Genomic DNA, 23,418 nt, shown 5'->3' with positions numbered 1-23,418 from the left:
GACGTAGTTGGAGCAGCTTACGAGCCGCCTCTCTCCCAGACAACGGAGAATCAAACACTTTCCCTACCTCCGCCACAAACTCCTACAATCTGAGGCTGGTGGTATATTGTTGCTCCCACACCGCCGTCGCCCAGGCAAGAGCCCTCCCGGACATCAGCGTTATCACGTACACTATCCTCAAGTGATCTGAGGGAAATTAAGAGGGCTGCAACTCAAAGATGAGAGAAGACTGGGAGAGAAATGCCCGGCAGGATCCGGGATCTCCAGCGTAGCGCTCTGGAGGAGGTAAGCGGGGTTCTTGGAAAGCCAGGGTAGATTGGGGAGAAACACCACTGGTAGCGGGGTAATTGACAGTCTGGGAGGTTACTGTAGTGGCGGGCTGCCTCACAGACAATCCACAGAATTGCTCCAGCAATATGTTGAAGGCATGGTCCTGGCATTCCGCCAAGGTCTGGAATCCTTCCATAAGACTTTGAAGTAACTCCTTGAGTCTTCCAATGGTGGCTCTCTGGGAGTAGACAGAGTTACAAAGCTGGTCTGAGTCTGCTGGGTCAGTCATGGCCAGTTTGTACTATCACGACTCAGGATATGACCCAGATGCAGACATGGGAGGCGGAAAGTACAGTTCTCAGCTTATTTATTACAAACACGGTGAAGGTAAATGGCAGGTCAGAGTCAGGCAGGTACAGGACGGCAGGCAGGCTTGGGGTCAGGGCAGGCAAAATGGTCAGAACCGGGAAAAACTAGGAAACAGAACTAGAGAAACAGGAAGGCGGGAAATAACGCTGGTGAGACGAACTGGCAACAGACAAACAGAGAACACAAGTATAAATACACAAGGGATAATGGGAAGATGGGCGACACCTGGAGGGGGGTGGAGACAAGCACAAAGACAGGTGAACCAGATCAGGGTGTGACAGCACCACCAAGTCAGAACAGTAGGCGAAATTAAGATGGGTAAACAAGTATGAACACCATGGGACCACACAGCCGTCATACCGCTCAGGAAGGAGACGTGTTCTGTCTCCTAGAGATGAACATACTTTGGTGCGAAAAGTGCAAATCAATCCCAGAACAACAGCAAAGGACCTTGTGAAGATGCTGGAGGAAACAGGTACAAAAGTATCTATATCCACAGTAAAACGAGTCCTATATCGACATAACCTGAAAGGCCGCTCAGCAAGGAAGAAGCCACTGCTCCAAAACTGACATAAAAAAGGTAGACTACGGTTTGCAACTGCACATGGGGACAAAGATCGTACTTTCTGGAGAAATGTCCACGGGTCTGATGAAACAAAAATATAACTGTTTGGCCATAATCGTTATGTTTGGAGGAAAAAGGGGGATGATTGCAAGCCAAAGAACACCATCCCAACCGTGAAGCACGGGGGTGGCAACATCATGTTGTGGGGGTGCTTTGCTGCAGGAGGGACTGGTGCACTTCACAAAATAGATGGCATCATGCGGTCGGAATATTATATGGATATATTGAAGCAACATCTCAAGACATCAGTCAGGAAGTTAAAGCTTGGTCGCAAATGGGTCTTCCAAATGGACAATGACCCCAAGCATACTTCCAAAGTTGTGGCAAAATGGCTTAAGGACAATAAAGTCAAGTTATTGGAGTGGCCATCACAAAGCCCTGACCTCAATCCTATAGAATATTTGTGCGAGCAAGGAAGCATACAAACCTGACTCAGTTGCACCAGCTCTGTCGGGAATGGGCCAAAATTCACCCACCTTATTGTGGGAAGCTTGCGGAAGGCTACCCAAATTTTTGACCCAAGTTAAACAATTTAAAGGGCAATGCTACCAAATACTAATTGAGTGTATGTAAACTTCTGACCCACTGGGAATGTGATGAAAGAAATAAAATCTGAAATAAATAATTCTCTCTACTATTATTGTGACATTTCACATTCTTAAAATAAAGTAGTGATCCTAAGTGACCTAAAACAGGGATTTTATTAAATGTCAGGAATTGTGAAAAACTGAGCTTGTTTTTTTTCCAGGAATTCCCAGTTGTCTTGAACTCACTGTAGTCAAGTTTTCACAGTTCCGAGTTAACAGTTGTTTTGAGCGCAGCACAAATCATGCTTCATTGACAGCATGGCCAATGTTGAATCTAAAACAAGTGTATCTTATCTTGCTGTATCCCTGGAGACCTGATTGCTGCTAAAATTCTTTCTAAAATGTTGAACAAATTGACATGTTTTTATCGTAACACTAGATATTTTAACATTAGAGTTAAGAAACTGCTTGTCTCAACCTTGATTCAGTGTAATTTTGATTATGCCTGCTCTGCTTGGTATAGTAGGCTATCAAAAAAGCTGAAAAAGATAATGCAGGTCATGCAAAATAATGTTATCAGGTATATGCTGAATGTCCCCCCTAGGACCCACATAGGGGTACAGGAGTTCCCGGTGGGCTTGTTGCCTTTGGAGTTCAGAGTGGACCAACTTAAACTTAATCATATATTTGGCATCTTAAATGATTGTGCCTCAGGTTACATGAAAAAACACATTGATATGGTCTATAACCAACACAGTCACAATACCAGAGCTAGTGTTATGTCTTGTAAAATCCCAAGAGTAAACAGTACTGCGAGGGGCATGTTTTTCCATAGAGGCATTTGTCTAAGGAATAGCCTTCCCTTGGAGAGCAAGCAAAGTAAATGTAAAATTAGCTTTAAAAAGCAGGCAAAGGTTTTCATTTGGACAAGTTTGTCTCAGTAAGAGAAACCACTCCATTGCCCCTTGTGCCCCCTACTGCTGGTCAGGTGTATTTATCTGAAGGATCGGTATGATGTGGAATTAATAGATTGTTTTAAAGTGAAATTAATATGGTTGATTTCTAAGGTTAGGGAGAAGTGCAGTGAATAGTGCCACTTTTTAGGATGTCAATATAAATGAATGTATTTATTGTTGTTTGTAATTTTGTCTTGCCTTTTAATCATTATATGTGTTATTGTTTTAACCAGAGGACCACTTTGGAAACAAGCATTTTAATGAATACTTTCAATAATACAATGTGGACCTCGGGGTATATAATAAATTGAAATAAATAGTCCTAGGGCAGGCAATGTCTCCAATTTTTCCTGATGATGGGTAATTCATTATCAGAGCACCATGCAAACCAAGGAAGCACCATATGCAAGAACAATGTATGCAAGGACAATATTTCATGTATAAAAAAAATAACATTTTTATTGGTAAAGCATTTCTATGACAAAAAACATTTCAGAATATACAATATTTCAAGGCAATCTTTACAATTTATCTAGCAACATATTGCTTATTGCACACTATGTTTGCTCAGTATATGAACATTTTTAGTTTTTAAGGCATCTAGATGTTTACAATCCTAAACTTTGTCCAAAAACAGTTGCAGTCATGGTCTGTGGTTGTTTAGAACTAAAACAATACTGTACCTTTCATTATTTATTCCACAACTGCTGTTCTGCAAACTCATGAATATAACTGTGCTTTATTCCAATACACAATAGAATGATTACACATTGATATACTACATTCCTGCAACAATACAAGAGACTATATGCCGATACAGTTTCAACATAAGGATAAAATACCATAAACAGAAGGCTAGCGCATCAAAAATGCTAATCTTGTGCCATAACAAAAGGCATAAGCTACAACATCACTACACAATGACTGATAACTGTAGAGGCACATAAATACACTGCATCTGTTAGGATTCACCAAAATGATTACACTATAATAAATTCTGATTTATTATTGACACATTTATTATTATTACTTGACACATAAATCTGTGAATATATTCCTGACAGTGCTTATGTGGAATGGTTACTTTGGTATCGGTTGTCCAGTGATTTGACTGATTAATGTGCTGCCTGTCATGTAATTTTAACTAAATATATCGTTAAAAAGTATATATTTCGCCAACCAGCATTGTGGTTTATTCAAGTGATCAGGGGCACAACTTTCACTGGGGACGGACGGACATTCTGAAGTTGCATTTTTGTCCCCTCCAGTTTTCATTGGAAAGTAATATAAAAACGAGGCAACGCTGTGATTTAGGACCATGCGTCCATGTTAGGAGGTTTGGAGTGTTTATCCGACTTGATCAAAAAAATGTAATTGTCCCCCCCACTTCTAAAACCAAAAGTTGCATCCCTGCAAGTGATATACATGTAACTGAAAAATAAAGGAAACCCTTGAGTAAATAAGGATACAAAGTATATTTAACGCAGGTGCTTCCACACAGGTGTGGTTCCTGAGTTAATTAAGCAATTAACATCCTATCATTCTTAGGGTCATGTATAAAAATGCCCAGTTGCCCATTATTTTAGCTACCATGGCTAGAAGGAAAGATATCAGTATGCAAGTTTCCATTGACAAAAGCAATGTCGCAAAATAAATAAAATGTGTAATGGAAACGGCAGACATAGGAGACATTTTCTGAAGATCAACATTTTTATCCGTTCGACAGAGGTGAATTTTTCTTCAGTCAAACTTTATTTATTAATTTATTAATGTGCAATTTGCCTAAATGGGTAATGAAAAAATTCAACCACGACATTTTTATTCCACACTGTAGGTTTTTGCAGGAACAGTTTTATTTTTTTGGTGTGACATCATTACGCCCAGCTGTTTTTAAATCGACAAGATAGTTAAATGGCAAGGCACCCTAGCAGGCAATCGTTGCATCTATTTTCAATGCAAACTTTCTAAAAGTCGACCAAAAAAAAAAATATCACTGGACAAGTTAATGGAAACATAGCTACTGACTTTGAAAGAGGGGTTTAAAAGTGTGTGCGTGTGTGTTTCAAGTTAAAGTTTCAAGTTGTATCAGTCGTATGTACTGGATACACGAGCTGTGTTTGAATACCCATACTAACGTACTGTATACTACATAATGAGTATATACTACATACTATTAGTTCATTTTAGTATACTGTAAACGGAACAGTACCCTTTCAGATTAGCGTACTTGCTCTTTGCCTGTCTACCGGAAGTTGATGCTGTTGCTATGCAACCTCTTGCTAGCTAGTTAGCATAACAAATTACTAGTTAGACATTTTACGACTTCGGGTGTGTTCTTAAATTCAATATGGAGTGCCAGAGCACACTCGTAAATTCAGAGCGTTGTCAGAATGTCCATTTGTAAATTCAGAGCGTTTCGCTCTCGGAGAGCACAATGGAAGCTCGTGCCAAGGAGTAGGGTTGATTTGAGCGTTCTGACCTTACAACGGCATTGAAGCACCCAAGCTAACGTTGGCTCGTTTGCTAGCTACTTCCAGACACAAATGAGACCACTGACCATTTTACTCGCTCTAGCAGAGCTGGTTATGCAGTTTTCATGTTATCCAGAGCATTGGTGACTGTAACTGTTGTCGTGTCTTTGGGGGTACCATTAAACTGAAGATATGTTTATCAATTAGCTCCCTGTAATTATTATCACGCGATTAAACTGATTAATCGTTTAATTGTAATTAACTAGGAGATCGGGGCACCAAGGAGAATATTCAGATTACAAAGCTATAATTTTCCTAATATAACTTTCCTGTACTATAATATTATATTCTATTATAGTATAGGCCGATTATCTTCTGGTTTAAATGGTGTATTTTACCTCGAGTCCAGTCTCATTCCAAACGTCGTAAATTGTTGTATCTGCACGAACCCAGTCTTTACTAAAATCATCCATACATCAATTGTCTTAAAATCATTTATTTACTACACTAAGTAATTAACAGAAAACATACAAACAGTAATTATCGTCACAAAGGATTGGTAGAGGAATGTGCCCTTGTGGGCTAAACAGGCAGGTCGGCCTGTTGAACAATGGATCATAAAAGGTCAGCTGTGGCACACAGAGTTCATTAATATTAACAATTGACAATTGAAGGCTCGCTCATTCGGGAACAATTGCAATCAATATATATTTACGCTCAGTGTGTCGTTCTGATTCTTGTTGGAGAGGCGTTCTGATGGAGAGTCTCTCTCTCGGTTAGAATGGATCTTTCAAAGCGACATTCATTAATGTCATCATCGAATGGTTGTTTCGTTGGTCTTCGCGTTCGATGGTATAATTTACTTAGCTGCAGACTAATAATTAATATCAAAGACTTGTTCTTATTCTGTCGGTATCAATAGTCTAAAAGTTAACCACGTGGTATGGTTCACTTTCAGTAGAGGAATTGGATGGTAAAACCTATTGGCCATCGAGTGGAGGCCTGGTCTGAAGAAATGTAAATCAGGGGGTGTTTTATAGTGCCCATCGAACAGGCTTGTCAAATGACGCCTGGTCCTGTATGTGTCCCTGGGGCGTGCCTATGACTGAGCTAGACTTGGTTACAGAAATACAATTCTATCACATTACATCAGTACATAGCATCTCAATGTCTTACAAAAGCTTTATCCTTATTAATACATTCTATACAACCATTATGATGCAAGTCTCAAGCTGATGCTATTATATAAACAGTTTTATGGTAATATGGCTATATTGTCTCTTCTGAGTATCACAAAATTGTACCAAGCGGATCAGTTCGTAGCTGGATTCTTCACCAATCTTCCATACCTTCTCCAGCACACACATGTCGCTCGGTTCTCCAATTCTATGAGTTGGAAGAATTTCTTTTGTCTCTCTATGGGCCATGTGGCCAGAGACTCTCCTGGAATTTTTGAGTTTTTACAACCCTTTACACACAGGGTGGATTGGGGGAAGGTAGGTTGGGTGGTGGTGCAAAAGGGAGGGGGTCAACTGTCCTCCCTGTACCAAAAGAGGCCAACGTCATGACACTGTTATGCTGGCAACAATTTAATTATGCTTTTTTGCTGACGTTTACTGACACTGGCCATATTCAACGGGTGTTGAGCACTCATAAATTCATTATTCTGTGCTCTGGTACACTCAGACGAGAGTGCTCTGAAATCCGAGTAGATAGCCAGAGTGAATTTACGAAAGCACCCGAATGTCCATTGAGACATCCGAAAACTTAGGCTTACTAACTATATATATATATATATATATATTTTACATATAGTCGTGGCCAAAAGTTTTGAGAATGACAGAAATATTAATTTTCACAAAGTCTGCCGCCTCAGTTTGTATGATGGCAATTTGCATTTACTCAAGAATGTTATGAAGAGTGATCAGATGAATTGCTATTAATTGCAAAGTCCCTCTTTGCCATGCAAATGAACTGAATCCCCAAAAAACATGTCCACTGCATTTCAACCCTGCCACAAAAGGACCAGCTGACATCATGTCAGTGATTCTCTCATTAACACAGGTGTGAGTATTGACGAGGACAAGGCTGGAGATCACTCTGTCATGAAGATTGAGTTTGAATAACAGACAGGAGGCTTCAAAAGGAGGGTGGTGCTTGGAATCATTGTTCTTCCTCTGTCAATCATGGTTACCTGTGTTGTGTCTTTGGCTATGCCGGTGTCATGACGTTGGCCTGTGGGTAAGGTTTATGACCCCCCCCATAAATACCTTTTACCACTTCCCCTCTCTGAGTCTACTGAAGGACTTGAATAGCCTGTGTTAAATATAGAGAGTCTGGGAACATCAAACAAATGGGGAAAGGTACCACATATTTTGTTAATAAAACCAGTTGGAAATATGCTTGGGAACGTAATGAGTATGTATGTCAGTTCGGTTGTCATCTGAGACATTATGACTGATGACAGGAAGACATAAACTGTATCTGAGAAAGTATACACCCTCTAGTTATCAGAGTCACATGGAATTGTTATGCAATTGAAATGTTTGATATTGAAAATGTTTGTTAGGAGATGAAATGTAATTTTAGCTTCCGAATGAGAGATTTGGGTTTTCATAAGGAAAGTGCCCTGCTCGATCAGTGGCCAACCCTGTGAAGAGACAGGGGTTATAAATGATGAAAAACCTCCCTCCCCCTCTCCACTATATAATCCTTTGACGAAAAGATAACCAGTGAGTTCCAGTACGGGAGGTCTGCAGCCTCTACGTTAGAAGGACACACATGTCAAGTACAGAACTAAGCCAACCTCGGCGTGAGCTCTGGTATGAACTGGTATGAACTTTGAGCTTATTCACTACAGAAGTGCTACTTCCTAGCCGTTGAGTTAGCAGCGGCCGCTGCTAACGTGGGTTAGGAAAGGACGGACGACGGATCCAGTCTAACAACCAGACGAAGATACCACCACGTATCCAATGGACCACCATTGACATTCTTCCGAAAACAGGGAGATCTGTTGGCCAACCCGGCCAGCATCTACGACCAATCTACCGAAGCGCAGCTCAGAGTAAATATTTCTTGCATTTTCCTTTTCCAAATGGGCGGTAATTTAGAATGCATAAGATAATGTATTTACGATAGCATAGCTGCTGTTTCTGTGTTCCTAAATCTTCCCGCTCTTTCATTCAAGCCCAACCCCTTTCCTTTGTGTAACTAGCTTTCATACAGGTTCCGTCCACCAGGACGTTTTCTGTATGACATCATTGTATTCTGTGTATTTGTAATTCTGTGTGATTAGTTAGGTATTTAGTAAATAAATAATTAAACCCAATGTTGTGTTGCTGATTCAACTTGTTAGCCAGGGTTCGTGAAGATAGCCAAGAATTTACAACTTTCATTATGAGACTGAAAATAAGACAAGGGTTAAGATTGACTGCTATCGTTGTAAAATATTGCAAAGTATTTTAAGAGTTTATTCGGAAGATAACAGCTCTATAAACGTTCTTCCGTGGTGCCCCGACTTTCTAGTTAATTACATTTACATGATTAGCTTAATCAGGTAATATTAATTACAGAGAAATCATTTTATAAGTTAGCATGTCATATCACTTAATCCGGCATAGCCAAAGACACGACACCGGATTAAGTGATATGACATGCTAACCTATAAAATCCTTTCTCTGTAATTAATATTACCTGATTAAGCTAATCATGTAAATTTAATTAACTAGAAAGTCGGGGCACCACGAAAGAACGTTTATAGAGCCGTTATCTTCCGAATAAACTCTTAAAATACTTAGTAATCTTTTACATCGATAGCAGTCAATATTAACCATTATTTTATTTTCAGTCTCATAATGAAAGTTGTAAATTCTTGGCTATCTTCACGAACCCTGGCTAACAAGTTGAATCAGCAATACAAAATTGGGTTTAATTATTTATTTACTAAATACCTCAACTAATCACACAGAATTACAAATACACCGAATACAAATGATGTCATACATGATAGCTGGTTCCACAAAGGAAAGGGGGTTGGGCTTGAATGAAAGAGCGGGAAGACTTAGGAACAAAGAAACAGCAGCTATGCTATCGTAAATACATTATCTTATGCATTCTAAATTACCGCCCATTTGGAAAAGGAAAATGCAATAAATATTTACCTGAGCTGCGCTCGGTAGATTGGTCGTAGATGCTGGCCGGGTTGGCCAACAGATCTTCCTGTCCTCGGAAGAATGTCTCTGGTGGTAAATTGGATACGTGGTGGTATCTTTGTCTGTCTGTTAGACTGGATCCGTCGTCCGTCCTTTCCTAGCCCCCGTCTACAGCGGCCGCTGCTAACTCAACGGCTAGGAAGTATCACTTCTGTAGTGAATAAGCTCAAAGTTCATACCATTCGCCACCAAAGCTCACGCCGAGGTTGGCTTAGTTCTGTACTTGACGTGTGTCCTTCTAACGTAGAGGCTGCAGACCTCACGTACTGGAACCATGGGTATCTTTTCGTCAAAGGCTTATATAGTGGAGAGGGGGAAGGATGCGTTTCATCGTTTATAACCCCTGTCTCTTCACAGGGGTGGGCCACTGATCAAGCAGGGCACTTTCTTTATGAAAACCCAATTCTCTCATTTGGAAGCTAAAATTACATTTAATCTCCTAACAAACAATTTCAATATCAAACATTTCAATTGCATAACAATTCCATGTTACTCTGATAACTAGAGGGTGTATACTTTCTCAGGTACAGTTTGTCGTCCTGTCATCAGTCATAATGTCTCAGATGACAACCGAACTGACATCCATACTCATTACGTTCCCAAGCATATTTCCAACTGGTTTTATTACCAAAATATGGTTCCTTTTCCCCATTTGTTTGATGTTCCCAGACTCTCTATATTTAACACAGGCTATTCAAGTCCTTCAGTAGGGTCAGAAAGAGAGGGGAAGGGAGAAAGGTATTTATGGGGGGGTCATAAACCTTACCCACAGGCCAACGTCATGACACCTGCAAGGAAACACGTGTCATCATCATTGTTTTGCACAAGAAAGGGCTTCACAGGCAAGGGTATTGCTGCCAGTAAGATTGCACCAAAATCAACCATTTATCAGATCATCAAGAACTTCAAGGAGAGTGGTTCAATTGTTGTGAAGAAGGCTTCAGGGCACCCAAGAAAGTCCAGCAAGCACCAGGACCGTCTCCTAAAGTTGATTCAGGTGCGGTTTCGGGGCACCACCAGTACAGATCTTGCTCAGGAATGGCAGCAGGCAGGTGTGAGTGCATCTGCACGCACAGTGAGGCGAAGACTTTTGGAGGATGGCCTGGTGTCAAGAAGGGCAGCAAAGAAGCCACTTTTCTCCAGGAAAAACATCAGGGACAGACTGATATTCTGCAAAAAGGTACAGGGATTCGACTGCTGAGGACTGGGGTAAAGTCATTTTCTTTGATGAATCCCCTTTCCGATTGTTTGGGGCATCCGGAAAAAAGCTTGTCCAGAGTAGACAAGGTGAGTGCTACCATCAGTCCTGTGTCATGCCAACAGTAAAGCATCCTGAGACCATTCATGTATGGGGTTGCTTCTCAGGCAAGGGAGTGGGCTCACTCACTATTTTGCCTAAGAACACAGCCATGAATAAAGAATGGTACCAACACATCCTCCGAGAGCAACTTCTCCAAACCATCCAGGAACAGTTTGGTGACAATCAATGCCTTTTCCAGCATGATTGAGCACCTTGCCATAAGGCAAAAGTGATAATTAAGTGGCTTGGGGAACAAAACATCGATATTTGGGTCCATGGCCAGGAAACCCCCCAGACCTTAATCCCATTAAGAACTTGTGGTCAATCCTCAAGAGGCAGGTGGACAAACAACATCCCACAAATTCTGACAAACTCCAAGCATTGATTATGCAAGAATGGGCTGCCATCAGTCAGGATGTGGCCCAGAAGTTAATTGACACCATGCCAGGGCGGATTGCAGAGGTCTTGAAAAAGAAGGGTCAACACTGCAACACTCTTTGCATCAACTTCATGTAATTGTCAATAAAATCCTTTGACACTTACAAAATGCTTGTAATCATACTTCAGTATTCCATAGTAACATCTGACAAAAATATCTAAAGACACTGAGGCAGCAGACTTTGTGAAAACTAATATTTGTGTCATTCTCAAAACTTTTGGCCACGACTGTATATACTCAATTCACGTAGCAAATAGTATGGTTAGTGCAGTTAGCATGAGTATTCGAACACAGCTCTGGTATACAGTGCCTTCAGAAAGTATTCAGACCCCTTGACTTTTACTACATTTTATTAGATTACAGCCTTATTCTTAAATTGATTTAAAATAAATGTTTACCTCATCAATCTACACACAATACCCCATAATGACAAAGCAAAAACAGGTTTTTAGAAATGTTTTCTAATTTATTAAAAATAAAAAACAGATCATATTTACATAAGTATTCAGACCATCTACTCAGTACTTTGTTGAATCACCTTTGGCAGCAATAACAGCCTTGAGTCTTCTTGGGTATGATGCTACAAGCTTGGCACACTTGTATTTGGGGAGTTTCTCCTCTTCTCTGCAGATCCTATCAATCTCTGTCAGGTTGGATGAGGAGAGTTGCTGCACAGGTATTTTCAGATCTCTCCAGAGATTTTCTATCGGGTTCAAGTCCAGGCTCTGGCTGGGCCACTCAAGGACATTCAGAGACTTGTCCCGAAGCCACTCCTGCGTTACCTTGGCTCTGTGCTTAGGGCCGTTGCACTGTTGGAAGGTGAACCTTTGCTCTGGAGCAGGTTTTCATCAAGGATCTCTCTATACTTTGTCTCGATCAGGAGTAGTCTCCCAGTCCCTGCCGCTGAAAACCACCCCCACAGCATGATGCTGCCACCACCATGCTTCACCGTAGGGATAGTGCCAGGTTTCCTCCAGATGTGATGCTTGGCATTCAGGCCAAAGAGTTCAATCTTGGTTTCATCAGACCAGAGAATCTTGTTTCTCGTGGTCAGAGTCCTTAAGGTGCCTTTTGGCAAAATCCAAGCGGGCTGTCGTGCCTTTTACTGAGGACTGGCTTACGTCTGGCCACTCTACCATAAAGGCCTAATTGGTGGAGATCTGCAGAGATGGTTGTCCTTCTGGAAGGTTCTCCAATCTCCACAGTGGAACTCTAGAGCTCTGTCAGAGTGACCAAAGCCCTTCTCCCCTGATGGCTCATTTTGGCCAGGCAGCCAGCTCCAGGAAGTGTTGGTGGTTCTAAACTTCTTCCATTTAAGAATGATAGAGGCTACTGTGTTCTTGGGGACCTTCGATGCCCCAGATCTGTGCCTCGACACAATCCTGTCTCGGCGCTCTACGGACAATTCCTTCGACCTCATGGCTTGGTTTTTGCTCTGACATGCACTGTCAACTGTGGGACATTATATAGACCTGTGTGTGCCTTTCCCAAATCAGGTCCAATCAATTGAATTTTCCACAGGTGGACTCCAATCAAGTTGTATAAACACCTCAAGGATGACCAATGGAAACAGGATGCACCAGAGCTCAATTTCGAGTCTCATACCAAAGGGTCTGAATTGTTATGTAAAATAAGGTACAGTGGGGCAAAAAAGTATTTAGTCAGCCACCAATTGTGCAAGTTCTCCCACTTAAAAAGATGAGAGAGGCCTGTAATTTTCACATTGTAGGATTTTTTTAATGAATTTATTTGCAAATTATGGTGGAAAATAAGTATTTGGTCACCAACAAACAAGCAAGATTTCTGGCTCTCACAGACCTGTAACTTCTTCTTTAAGAGGCTCCTCTGTCCTCCACTCGTTACCTGTATTAATGGCACCTGTTTGAACTTGTTATCAGTATAAAAGACACCTGTCCACAACCTCAAACAGTCACACTTCAAACTCCACTATGGCCAAGACCAAAGAGCTGTTAAAGGACACCAGAAACAAAATTGTAGACCTGCACCAGGCTGGGAAGACTGAATCTGCAATAGGTAAGCAGCTTGGTTTGAAGAAATCAACTGTGGGAGCAATTATTAGGAAATGGAAGACATACAAGACCACTGATAATCTCCCTCGATCTGGGGCTCCACGCAAGATCTCACCCCGTGGGGTCAAAATGATCACAAGAATGGTGAGCAAAAATCCCAGAAGCACACGGGGGGACCTAGTGAATGACCTGCAGAGAGCTGGGACCAAAGTAACAAAGCCTACCATCAGTAACACACTACGCCGCCAGGGACTCAAATCCTGCAGTGCCAGACGTGTCCCCCTGCTTAAGCCAGTACATGTCCAGGCCCGTCTGAAGTTTGCTAGAGAGCATTTGGATGATCCAGAAGAGGTTTGGGAGAATGTCATATGGTCAGATGAAACCAATATAGAACCTTTTGGTAAAAACTCAACTCGTCGTGTTTGGAGGACAAAGAATGCTGAGTTGCATCCAAAGAACACCATACCTACTGTGAAGCATGGGGGTGATAACATCATGCTTTGGGGCTGTTTTTCTGCAAAGGGACCAGGACGACTGATCCGTGTAAAGGAAAGAATTAATGGGGCCATGTATCGTGAGATTTTGAGTGAAAACCTCCTTCCATCAGCAAGGGCATTGAAGATGAAACGTGGCTGGGTCTTTCAGCATGACAATGATCCCAAACAGACCGCCCGTGCAATGAAGGAGTGGCTTCGTAAGAAGCATTTCAAGGGCTTGGAGTGGCCTAGCCAGTCTCCAGATCTCAACCCCATAGAAAATCTTTGGAGGGAGTTGAAAGTCCGTGTTGCCCAGAGACAGCCCCAAAACATCACTGCTCTAGAGGAGATCTGCATAGAGGAATTGGCCAAAATACCAGCAACAGTGTGTGAAAATCTTGTGAAGACTTTTGACCTGTGTCATTGCCAACAAAGGGTATATAACAAAGTATTGAGATAAACTTTTGTTATTGATCAAATACTTATTTTCCACCATAATTTGCAAATAAATTCATAAAAAAATCCTACAATGTGATTTTCTGGATTTTTTTCTCTCGCATTTTGTCTGTCATAGCTGAAGTGTACCTATGAAGAAAATTACAGGCTTCTCATCTTTTTAAGTGGGAGAACTTGCACAATTGGTGGCTGACTAAATACTTTTTTGCCCCACTGTATTTCTTTTTTTGCTTTGTTATTATAGGGTATTGTGTGTAGATTGCTGAGGATTTTTTATTTATTTAATACATTTTAGAATAAGTCTAATGTATCAAAATGTGGAAAAAGTCAAGGGGTCTGAATATTTCCAAAGACATTGTACACCAGGGATGGGAAACTCCAGTCCTCGGGGGTCAGAGTGGTGTCACTTTTCCCCCATCCCCAGAAAACACAGCTGATTGAAATGAATTGCGTTCAAAACTGAAGATCATGATTAGTTGATTATTGGTGTAAGGTGTGTTAGCTGGGGCTGGGGCAAAAGTGTGACACCAATCAGGCCCCCGAGGAGTGGAGTTGCCTATCCCTGGTATACACCGTCCAACTAAATGCTTACTTTCAGGTTCCTTCAACAATGCAACAAAAAATAAGAAATAATAAAATATCAAAATACAAACAATGTAAATGTAGAATATAAGAAACATTTTAGCATTATTATATGTATAATACAGGAAGGCACAATTTATAGTGAAATATTTACACGTGTTTTGGCAAGGGGAGATTCGGGGGAAAGTTTTTAAATGTTGCATTATCTAGCCATCATAATAAAAGTCTGGTAGCAGCAGTTGGCTTGTACAGTGCCTTCAGAAATTATTCACACCCCTTGACTTTTTCCACGTTTTGCTGTGTTATAGCCAGAATTTTGAATGGATTACATTAGATTTTTTGTGTCACTGGCCTACACACAACATCCCATAATGTCAAAGTGGAATAATGTTTTTAGAAATGTTTACAAATGAATAACAAAATGAAAAGCTGAAATGTCTTGAGTCAATAAGGATTCAACCCCATTGTTATGGTAAGCCTAAATAAGTTCAGGAGTAAAAATGTGCTTAAAAGGTTGCATGGACTCACTCTGTGTGCAATAATAGTGTTTAACATGATTTTTGAATGACTACCTGATCTCTGTAGCCCACACTTAAAGATGATTGTAAGGTCCCTCAGTCAAGCAGTGAAATTTAAAAACCGATTCAACGACAAAGACCAAGGAGGTTTTCCAATGCCTCGCAAAGAAGGGGACCTATTAGTAGATGGGATAATGTTACAAAAAGCAGACATTGAATATCCCTTTAAGCATGGTGAAGTTATTAATTACACTTTGGATGGTTTAATTCCTTAGTTGCCGGAGAGGAAGGAAACCGCTCTGGGATTTCACCATGAGGCCAATGGTGACTTTAAAACAGTTACAGTAGAAAACTGAGGATGGATCAACAACATTATAGTTACTCCACAATACTAATCTAATTGACTGAGTGAAAATAAGGAACCCTGTACAGAATAAAAATATTCCAACACATGCATCCTGTTTACAACAAGGCAGTAAAGTAATTCTGCAAAAAAATGTGTGTTCAGGACATAAAAGTGAATTTCTTTGTCAAAGTGTTATGTTTGGGTCAAATCCAATACATTACGGAGTACCACTGCCCATATTTTCAAGCATAGTGGTGGCTGCATCATGTTATGAGTATGCTTGTAATTGTTAAGGACTGGGGAGTTTTTCAGGATAAAAAAGAAACGGAATGGTGCTGAGCAGGGAAAATACTAAAGGAAAACCTGGTTCAGTCCACTTTCCACCAGAAACTGAGAGATTATTCACCTTTCAGCAGGACAATAACCTAAAACATTGCCAAATCTACACTGGAGTTGCTTACCAAGAAGACAGTAAACGTTCCTGAGTGACCGAGTAACAGTTTTGACTTAAATCTACTTGAAAATCTATGGCAAGGCCTGAAAATGGTTGTGTACAACCAATCCGACAGAGCTTGAAGAATTTTGAAAATAATAATATAAAAATGTTGCACAATCCAGGTGTGGAAAGCTCTTAAGAGAATTACCCAGAAAGACTCAAAGCTCTAATCGCTGCCAAAGGTGCTTATACAAAGTATTGACCAAGAGGTGTGAATACATATGTAAATGAGATATTGCTGTATTTTATTTTCAATACATTTGCAAACATTTCTAAAAACGTGTTTTCACTTTGTCGTTGTTGTAGATTGCTGAGAAAATAAATATTTTGAATCAATTTGGAATTCAGGTTGTTACACAGCAAAATGTGGAATAAGTCAAAGGGAATAAATACTTTCTGAAGGCACTGTAGATAGAAACTGTCTCTGATATGTTGCTCTGATATCATCTGGTAAGGGAGTGGCTGGGGTGTGTGGGGTACTTGATGATGCTGCGAGCCTTCCTCAGGCACCATTTCAAGTAGATGTCCTGGATGGCATCTTCTGTGGATCTGTTGGAGCAGTAGGCAAATTGGAGTGGGTCAAGTGTGCCTGGCATGCTGGCCAAGATGTGGGCCATGACTAGCCTCAAAGCACTTTATGTTGACTGGGGTGAGTGCGACGGGCGATAGTAATTTGGGCAAATCACTTTGTTTTTCTTGGGCACTGGGACGATGGTGGTATCCTTGAAGCAGGTGGGGACTACGGCCTGGAACAGGTTGAAGATGTCAGAAGAAAAATATTTGTTTTATACGTAATTGGTTAAAATCACCCGCGACAATAAAGACTGCTTCCCGGATGAGAGGATTCTTGCTGGCTAATGTTCTTCTACAGTTCGCTGAGTACCGCCTTGGTATTTGCTTATGGCAGGACATACGCAGCAGTGTTAATGACACAAGTGAATTCCCTCAGCATATAGCGGGGTCAGTATTTTAGCATCGGAAACTCCAGGTCGGGGTAAAAGGAGCTCGAGAAGTTTTCAACTTCGTTACACCAGGAATTCTTAACGAGGAAGCATACCCCTTGGAGTCGCCCTTTACTTCCTCACCGGCATTGCCTTCGGTCATCTTGGTCAGCAGCAACAGGTAAGCCTGCTGTGTGGGGAACAAAGGAGCGAATGTAGTAAGCCATATCTGGGAGGTTGAAGTGTGTAGCTTCTGATTCATGATCCAGAAGTAATTGTTGGTAATAGGAAATTGCACAAACATTCAGAGCAAACAAAGTAATAAGTAACATAAAAATACCCATAAAAAAAGCAAAGTCGAGCAATTGAACACTTATTGGAGATTCTGGTGCGGCGCGTGAGACAGCATTTTCCACCACCATCAACAAAACTCCAAATGATGGAATTTCTTGAGGAAGCATGGTGTCGCATCCCTCCGATAGAGTTCCAACACTTAAAATCTATGCCAAGGTGCACTGAAGCTGTTCTGCCGGCTTGTGGTGGCCCTAGACACTTAAAGTTAGTGTTTCCTTTATTTTGGCACTTACCTGTAGGTTTCCTTCTAATTATATCAGTAAAACACATATAGAATGTTATCTTCCGAGTCTCATTGATAGCCCTGTAGAGAGAGGGTGAAGCAACATTATCATGGAATTTAAAGTGTCACTGTAGTGTCATGGCTATGTTCCCCTTTGTTTGCACTTGCTTTTTTGGCCTCAGAGAAATTTTCTCTTTCCACACAGCAGCAAAGGTCAGCAGGTATGACACTCCCAACTTTCCTTAGATCCACATCTTTGATGCATCTTTTGGAACATTGTCATATTTGTCATGAAGCCATCATTGATTTTTGATATCAACAGACTTCTCTAGATTTAGCAGCAATTGTAAGAACCTCTACTATTGCCCTTTAAAATAACATCTTCCTCGCTTCATGGAAAGATTGAGATGTTCATCTTCAAAGTTTGTGCAAGTGAGGTCCTCTGCTGCATTGCCTGTTTTATAAGAGCTCCTTTGTACCCATTTGACTGGGGTTACTGAGCTTGCCGTCAAATGCCTCGAACATGGCCCGGAATCTGGAGTTGACGTCTGCCAGCAGGGCAGCAGGGGTGTCGAACTCCAACATCTGTTATGGAATTAAGAAAATAAATAAAGTATTTTATGACCAACAAGTACTTTGACTCACAACAGAAATGTGCCCTTAAGTATACTGTAGTATATCAAATATTTTGTTTAGTATATTAGCCCACCTTTCATATGATTCAATAGATTTGAGCTACTTTTGACCAGAACCCTATAGGCCCTGGTCAAAAGTAGTGCACTACATAGGGAATAGGGTGCCATTTAAGACATTGTATATTTCTATGGTGCAGAAGACCCACCTGTCCCTGGTCCAACACCATGATCCTGTTACAGTTCCTCACAGTATTGAGGCGATGGGCGATGATCAGCGTGGTTCAGCTGCTGAATGACTCATGGATGGTCTCCTGAATCAGCAGGCCTGTCTCTGTGTCAATGGCTGCCATCGCCTCGTCCAACAGCAAGATCTGGCAACCCCCAACACATGTCACATTTAAGCACACTTTGCAGAAAATGGTTCAATCACTAAGGTTGGTAGAATAAGGAAGTTGTAATATTGTAAAGAATGGAAAAACAGTGTTGGTTCTTTGAATATGGACATAAATATTATAATCTTAAGGAGTGTTATAACTAATTTAAGACTAGTCCCTAAATGCTATGTCTTGTCATCCTCAGTTGTTTGTATTTCCAACTGCATTCTACAGAATCAAAGTGAAATAACAATAGAAGCCATGTGGTGGCAATGTTACGCCTTTGGGAAGTTGCTGCCTTACATTCTCAATGTTCTTATGTGACAACCTCAAAAAGTAGGATGTGAGGCACACAAGCTTTCCTATGTGGTAACATAAAATAAAATAAATCTAACTGCCCTCATCTATTGTACTGTGTGTGTGTGTGTGGTGTGGAGAGAAAGAGACGTGACACTAGTGTGTGTGCGTGCGTTTACCTTGCTGTGTCTAAGCAGTGCTCTTGCCACACACAGTAGTTGTCCCTCTCCTACTGAGAAGTTAGCTCCGTTTTCTGTCACCTCAGACTGGAGGGAATGGTGCAGTTGGCTGATCTGAATATGATGGTAGACAAAATGGAGTCAAAACACAATCCACTGATATCGTTTTTCAACTGTTCAAACATCTCTAGAGGGGATATTTAATCTTAAACAGGTCTAGGATTTGTTATCAATTACTCTCAGCAGTAAAAACACTTTATCTGAAGATGTATAAGGCAATGCATATATACTATGATGCCAACATAAAGACTACTAGATTAATAACAAAAGCTCATCCATTGTTTAAAAATGGCCTTTTTGCCTTTGTTAGGATTGCCATGTCTCATTTTCGATTAATTGAAAATGATACTTTTTTCAAAGTATCTGTCTTTTTCAAACAAACATTGCAGAGCTGGCTACAATTTTAATTTCATCCCCCTGAAAAGATAGAACAAATATTACAACAAATATTATGGCTGAACTCAAATGTGCTGGTTGATAAAATACCTGTATTTATGGGAAAGATGTTTGAAAAGGGTATTTTGTTCTTAAATGATATTGTAAATTGTAATGGTAGAGTTATGTCCTTCAAGGAGTTATCAGAATTGTACGGGAAGGTCTGCTCAATCCAAGAGTACAACCAATTGATTACAGCATTGCCCCAAAAATGGAGGAGGCGGGTGGCATCGGGAGGAGGTAGGGAACTGGTCTGTCTGCCCAATATAAAGGATCAAAACTGGCGGAGGAATAAAAATAGCAGAAATAGGAAAGTATACCAGTTTCATTTGAGGACCAGGATGTTGACAACTGTGCCATACAGATTGCAAAATAGTTGGGAAGAGATTTTTGATGTACCGATTCCATGGTACAGGGTGTACGAGTTGATATATAAAACAACGCAAGATTCAAGACTTTGTGCTTTTCAGCTAAAATTATTATATAGAATTCTTGCCACCAACAAAATGTTGAATATTTGGCGCATAAAATCATCGAAGCTCTGCAGATTTTGTTGTGAGGAGACAGAATCAATAGACCATTTATTTTGGTATTGCCCTCAGGTAGCCTGTTTCTGGTCTCAGGTTCAGGAATGGCTGAAAATGCATAGCATTGATCTAAAATTAACCCTAGAAATAGTACTGTTAGGAGATCTGGAGAGACCGGGTCAGTCAATTACTAATATACTAATACTCTTAGTAAAAGTATTTATCTTCAACACGCAATCTGTAGATTCTATTCGATTAGATAGATTGAAATTGTACGTTAAACATCATAGCATAGTTGAAAGATATGTGTTGCGTAGAAACACAAAGTGGGCGGCCAGCAGATATAGATGGGATGGGCTGAGGGAAGCTGAGGGTTGGTATGTGGAATTGGAGACAAGTGGGAGTGGAGTTGCTGTGTGAGAGAGAGAATGATGGTCAAAAGATAAAGGAGAAAAAAAGTCAAAATAAAACATAATAAAAGTACATTTGAATGACACTAAGTGGCAGTGTTTTTACAACTAATGCCGGTTTGCCTGAGGCTGATGCCGTGCAGGTGTTTGTACACATGCATTTACACACACTCTCATTCAAATAAACACATACAAGAACACACACATACATGTAATAGTGCCAGACATGCACACAAACATATAAAGTAGGCATTGCTGTTATGATTTCAGTTGCCCTTGATGGCCTTTGTTTTAAATTTATTATTTTGTAAAAAAAAAATTGCATTGTTGGTTGCTGTTTTCTTCTGTCTTTTCCTTTTTTTCTCTTGAATTCATTCTCATGGTTGTTGGTGCATTGGGGGGTTCTTGGGGGTGGGGAATGGAATTCATTTTATTATTATTATTTTTTTCTTCCGAGGGGGGACTGTGGGAGGGTTCTTGAATTGCTTGAGGGACAGCTATTGGGGAACTGTGGGGGGATCTTGGAGGGTTCGGGTTTTACAAGGTTGTGATCATGAAAAAGGAAACTATGACATATATTTTATATCACTATCATGCACATGCACCTTCAATCATAAGGATGGCTCTGTTGTGGAAAGACTGATACATGTTTGATAGTGTCTTGATGCTGTATTGTTTGTCCTTCATGTTCTAATACTTTAATGTTACCTCTTCCTTGTGTTTTTTGTAATAAATAATAAAAAAAACTTAAAAAAACTAAACAAAGACTACTTTAAATTTTTAAACAGACATTTATCATTATATTTGGGGTCAAACTGAATCACTCTATTTATGTTTCCATTGACCATCTATCCCTACTTACCATCCCTGTTATATGTGTATCCCAGATCTGGGCATCTGAGTATTGATTCCATGAGTCCAGATTGGACCTATTTTGTAAGACAAAATAAGAATAAAGAATCAGACACTGATCTGGGGTCAGTACATTTTCCCACTAATGGTTAAGGTTAGGATTGGGTGAGGGGAAGCTGATCCTAGATCTGTACCTAGGGGAAATTTTGGTAAATCATACATACCTGATTGTGCCAATGAAGAGAACGGGCTCCTGGGGAATGATTGACAGCTTGCTTCTCAGGTCATCCAATCCTATCTGGGCAATGTTGATGCAGTCGATGGTGATTGAGCCCCCAGTCAGCTCCACCAGTCTGAAGAGAGATACGCCCAGTGAGGACTTCCCTGGATAGATAGTAACAGGGTTGTGAGTGAACTACTCAGCATACCTATGATTAGTTCAGATACATGATAACTGTAATCTTCACATGTTGATGTGGTTAACTGGATAATGATTACTTCTTTGTTTCTATGAGAATCATTCAAAAATAAACACCAATACAATCAATTCGACACCATCGTTATTACATTATTTCTTAGTAAATACCAGGTAAACACCAGTGGAAATAGGACTATAAAATGAAACATTACTGATGTAAAATGATACATGGGAATAAAGGTAAGTACCTGAGTACCTGAGTACCTGGTAAGTACCTGAGCCTGTGCAACCCACAATGCCGATGGTCTCCTCTGGCAGGATGTTAAAGGAGAGCTTCTTGAGCTCCAGTGGCAGGTTGTCCTGGTAACACATCTCCACATCCTGGAAGGAGATCTGTCCCTTATCTGGCCAGCAGGGAGCAGGAGAGGATAGCCCACTGATCTGTCTCGGTGCCTCGCCCTCCAAGGTCTGACAGAATTCTTTAAATCCAATATCAAACAACATTTTATTTGTCACATGCGCCGAATACAACAGGTGTAGACCTTACAGTGAAATGCTTACTTACAAGCCCTTAACCAACAATGCTTTAAGAAGTTAAGAAAAACAAGTGTTCAGTAAAAAATAGAAAATAAAAGTAACAAATAATCAAACAGCAGCAGTAAAATAACAATAGCGAGGCTATATGCAGGGGCAGCAGGACAGAGTCAATGTGCGGTGGAACCGGTTAGTCGAGGTAATATGTACATGTAGGTAGAGTTAAAGTGACTATGCATAGATAATAAATAGAGGGTATCAGCAGCGTAAAAGAGGAGTCTGGGGACCCCTTTGATTAGCTGTTCAGTGGTAGAAGCTGTTAAGAAGCCTTTTGGACCTAGACTTGGCGCTGCAGTACCACTTGGCGTGCGATAGCAGAGAGAACAGTCTATGACTAGGGTGGCTGGAGTCTTTGACAATTTTTAGGGCCTTCCTCTGACACCGCCTGGTATAGAGGTCCTGGATGGCAGGAAGCTTGGCCCCAGTGATGTACTGGGACGTACACACTACCCTCTGTAGTGCCTTGCGGTCGGAGGCCGAGCAGTTGCCATACCAGGCAGTGATGCAACCAATCAAGATGCTCTTGACGGTGCAGCTGTAGAACCTTTTGAGGAGGTGAGAATCCAGGCCAAATCTTTTCAGTCTCCTGAGGGGGAATAGGCTTTGTCATGCCTTCTTCACAACTGTCTTAGGGTGTTTGGACCATGATAGTTGTTGGTGATGTGGACACCAAGGAACTTGAAGCTCTCAACCTGCTCCACTACAGCCCAGTCGATGAGAATGGGGGCATGCTCGGTCCTCCATTTCCTGTAGTCCACAATCATCTCCTTTGTCTTGATCACGTTGAGGGAGAGGTTTTTGTCCTGGCACCACACGGCCAGGTCTCTGACCTCCTCCCTATAGGCTGTCTCATCGTTGTCGGTGATCAGGCCTACCACTGTTGTGTCAACCTGCAAACTTGATGATGGTGTTGGAGTTATGCCTGGCCATGCAGTCATGAGTGAACAGGGAGTACATTAGGGAACTGAGCACGCACCACTGAGGGGCCCCCATGTCGAGGATCAGCGTGGCGGATGTGTTGTTACCTACCCTTACCACCTGGGGGCG

At 41.0% G+C, this 23,418-nt stretch overlaps 1 pseudogene; it reads right to left on the bottom strand.

Moving 5' to 3' along the window:
* Positions 1–16,342: 16,342 nt before the first annotated feature.
* The window catches only part of LOC106611494 (ATP-binding cassette sub-family C member 5-like), a 44,985-nt pseudogene continuing 37,909 nt past the window's right edge, over positions 16,343–23,418 (bottom strand).

This window comes from Salmo salar, chromosome ssa09, assembly GCF_905237065.1.
Source record: "Salmo salar chromosome ssa09, Ssal_v3.1, whole genome shotgun sequence".
Lineage (NCBI taxonomy): Eukaryota > Metazoa > Chordata > Actinopteri > Salmoniformes > Salmonidae > Salmo > Salmo salar.
Note: the sequence above shows the minus strand (reverse complement) of the source record. Positions and strands in the feature narration are given on the sequence as shown.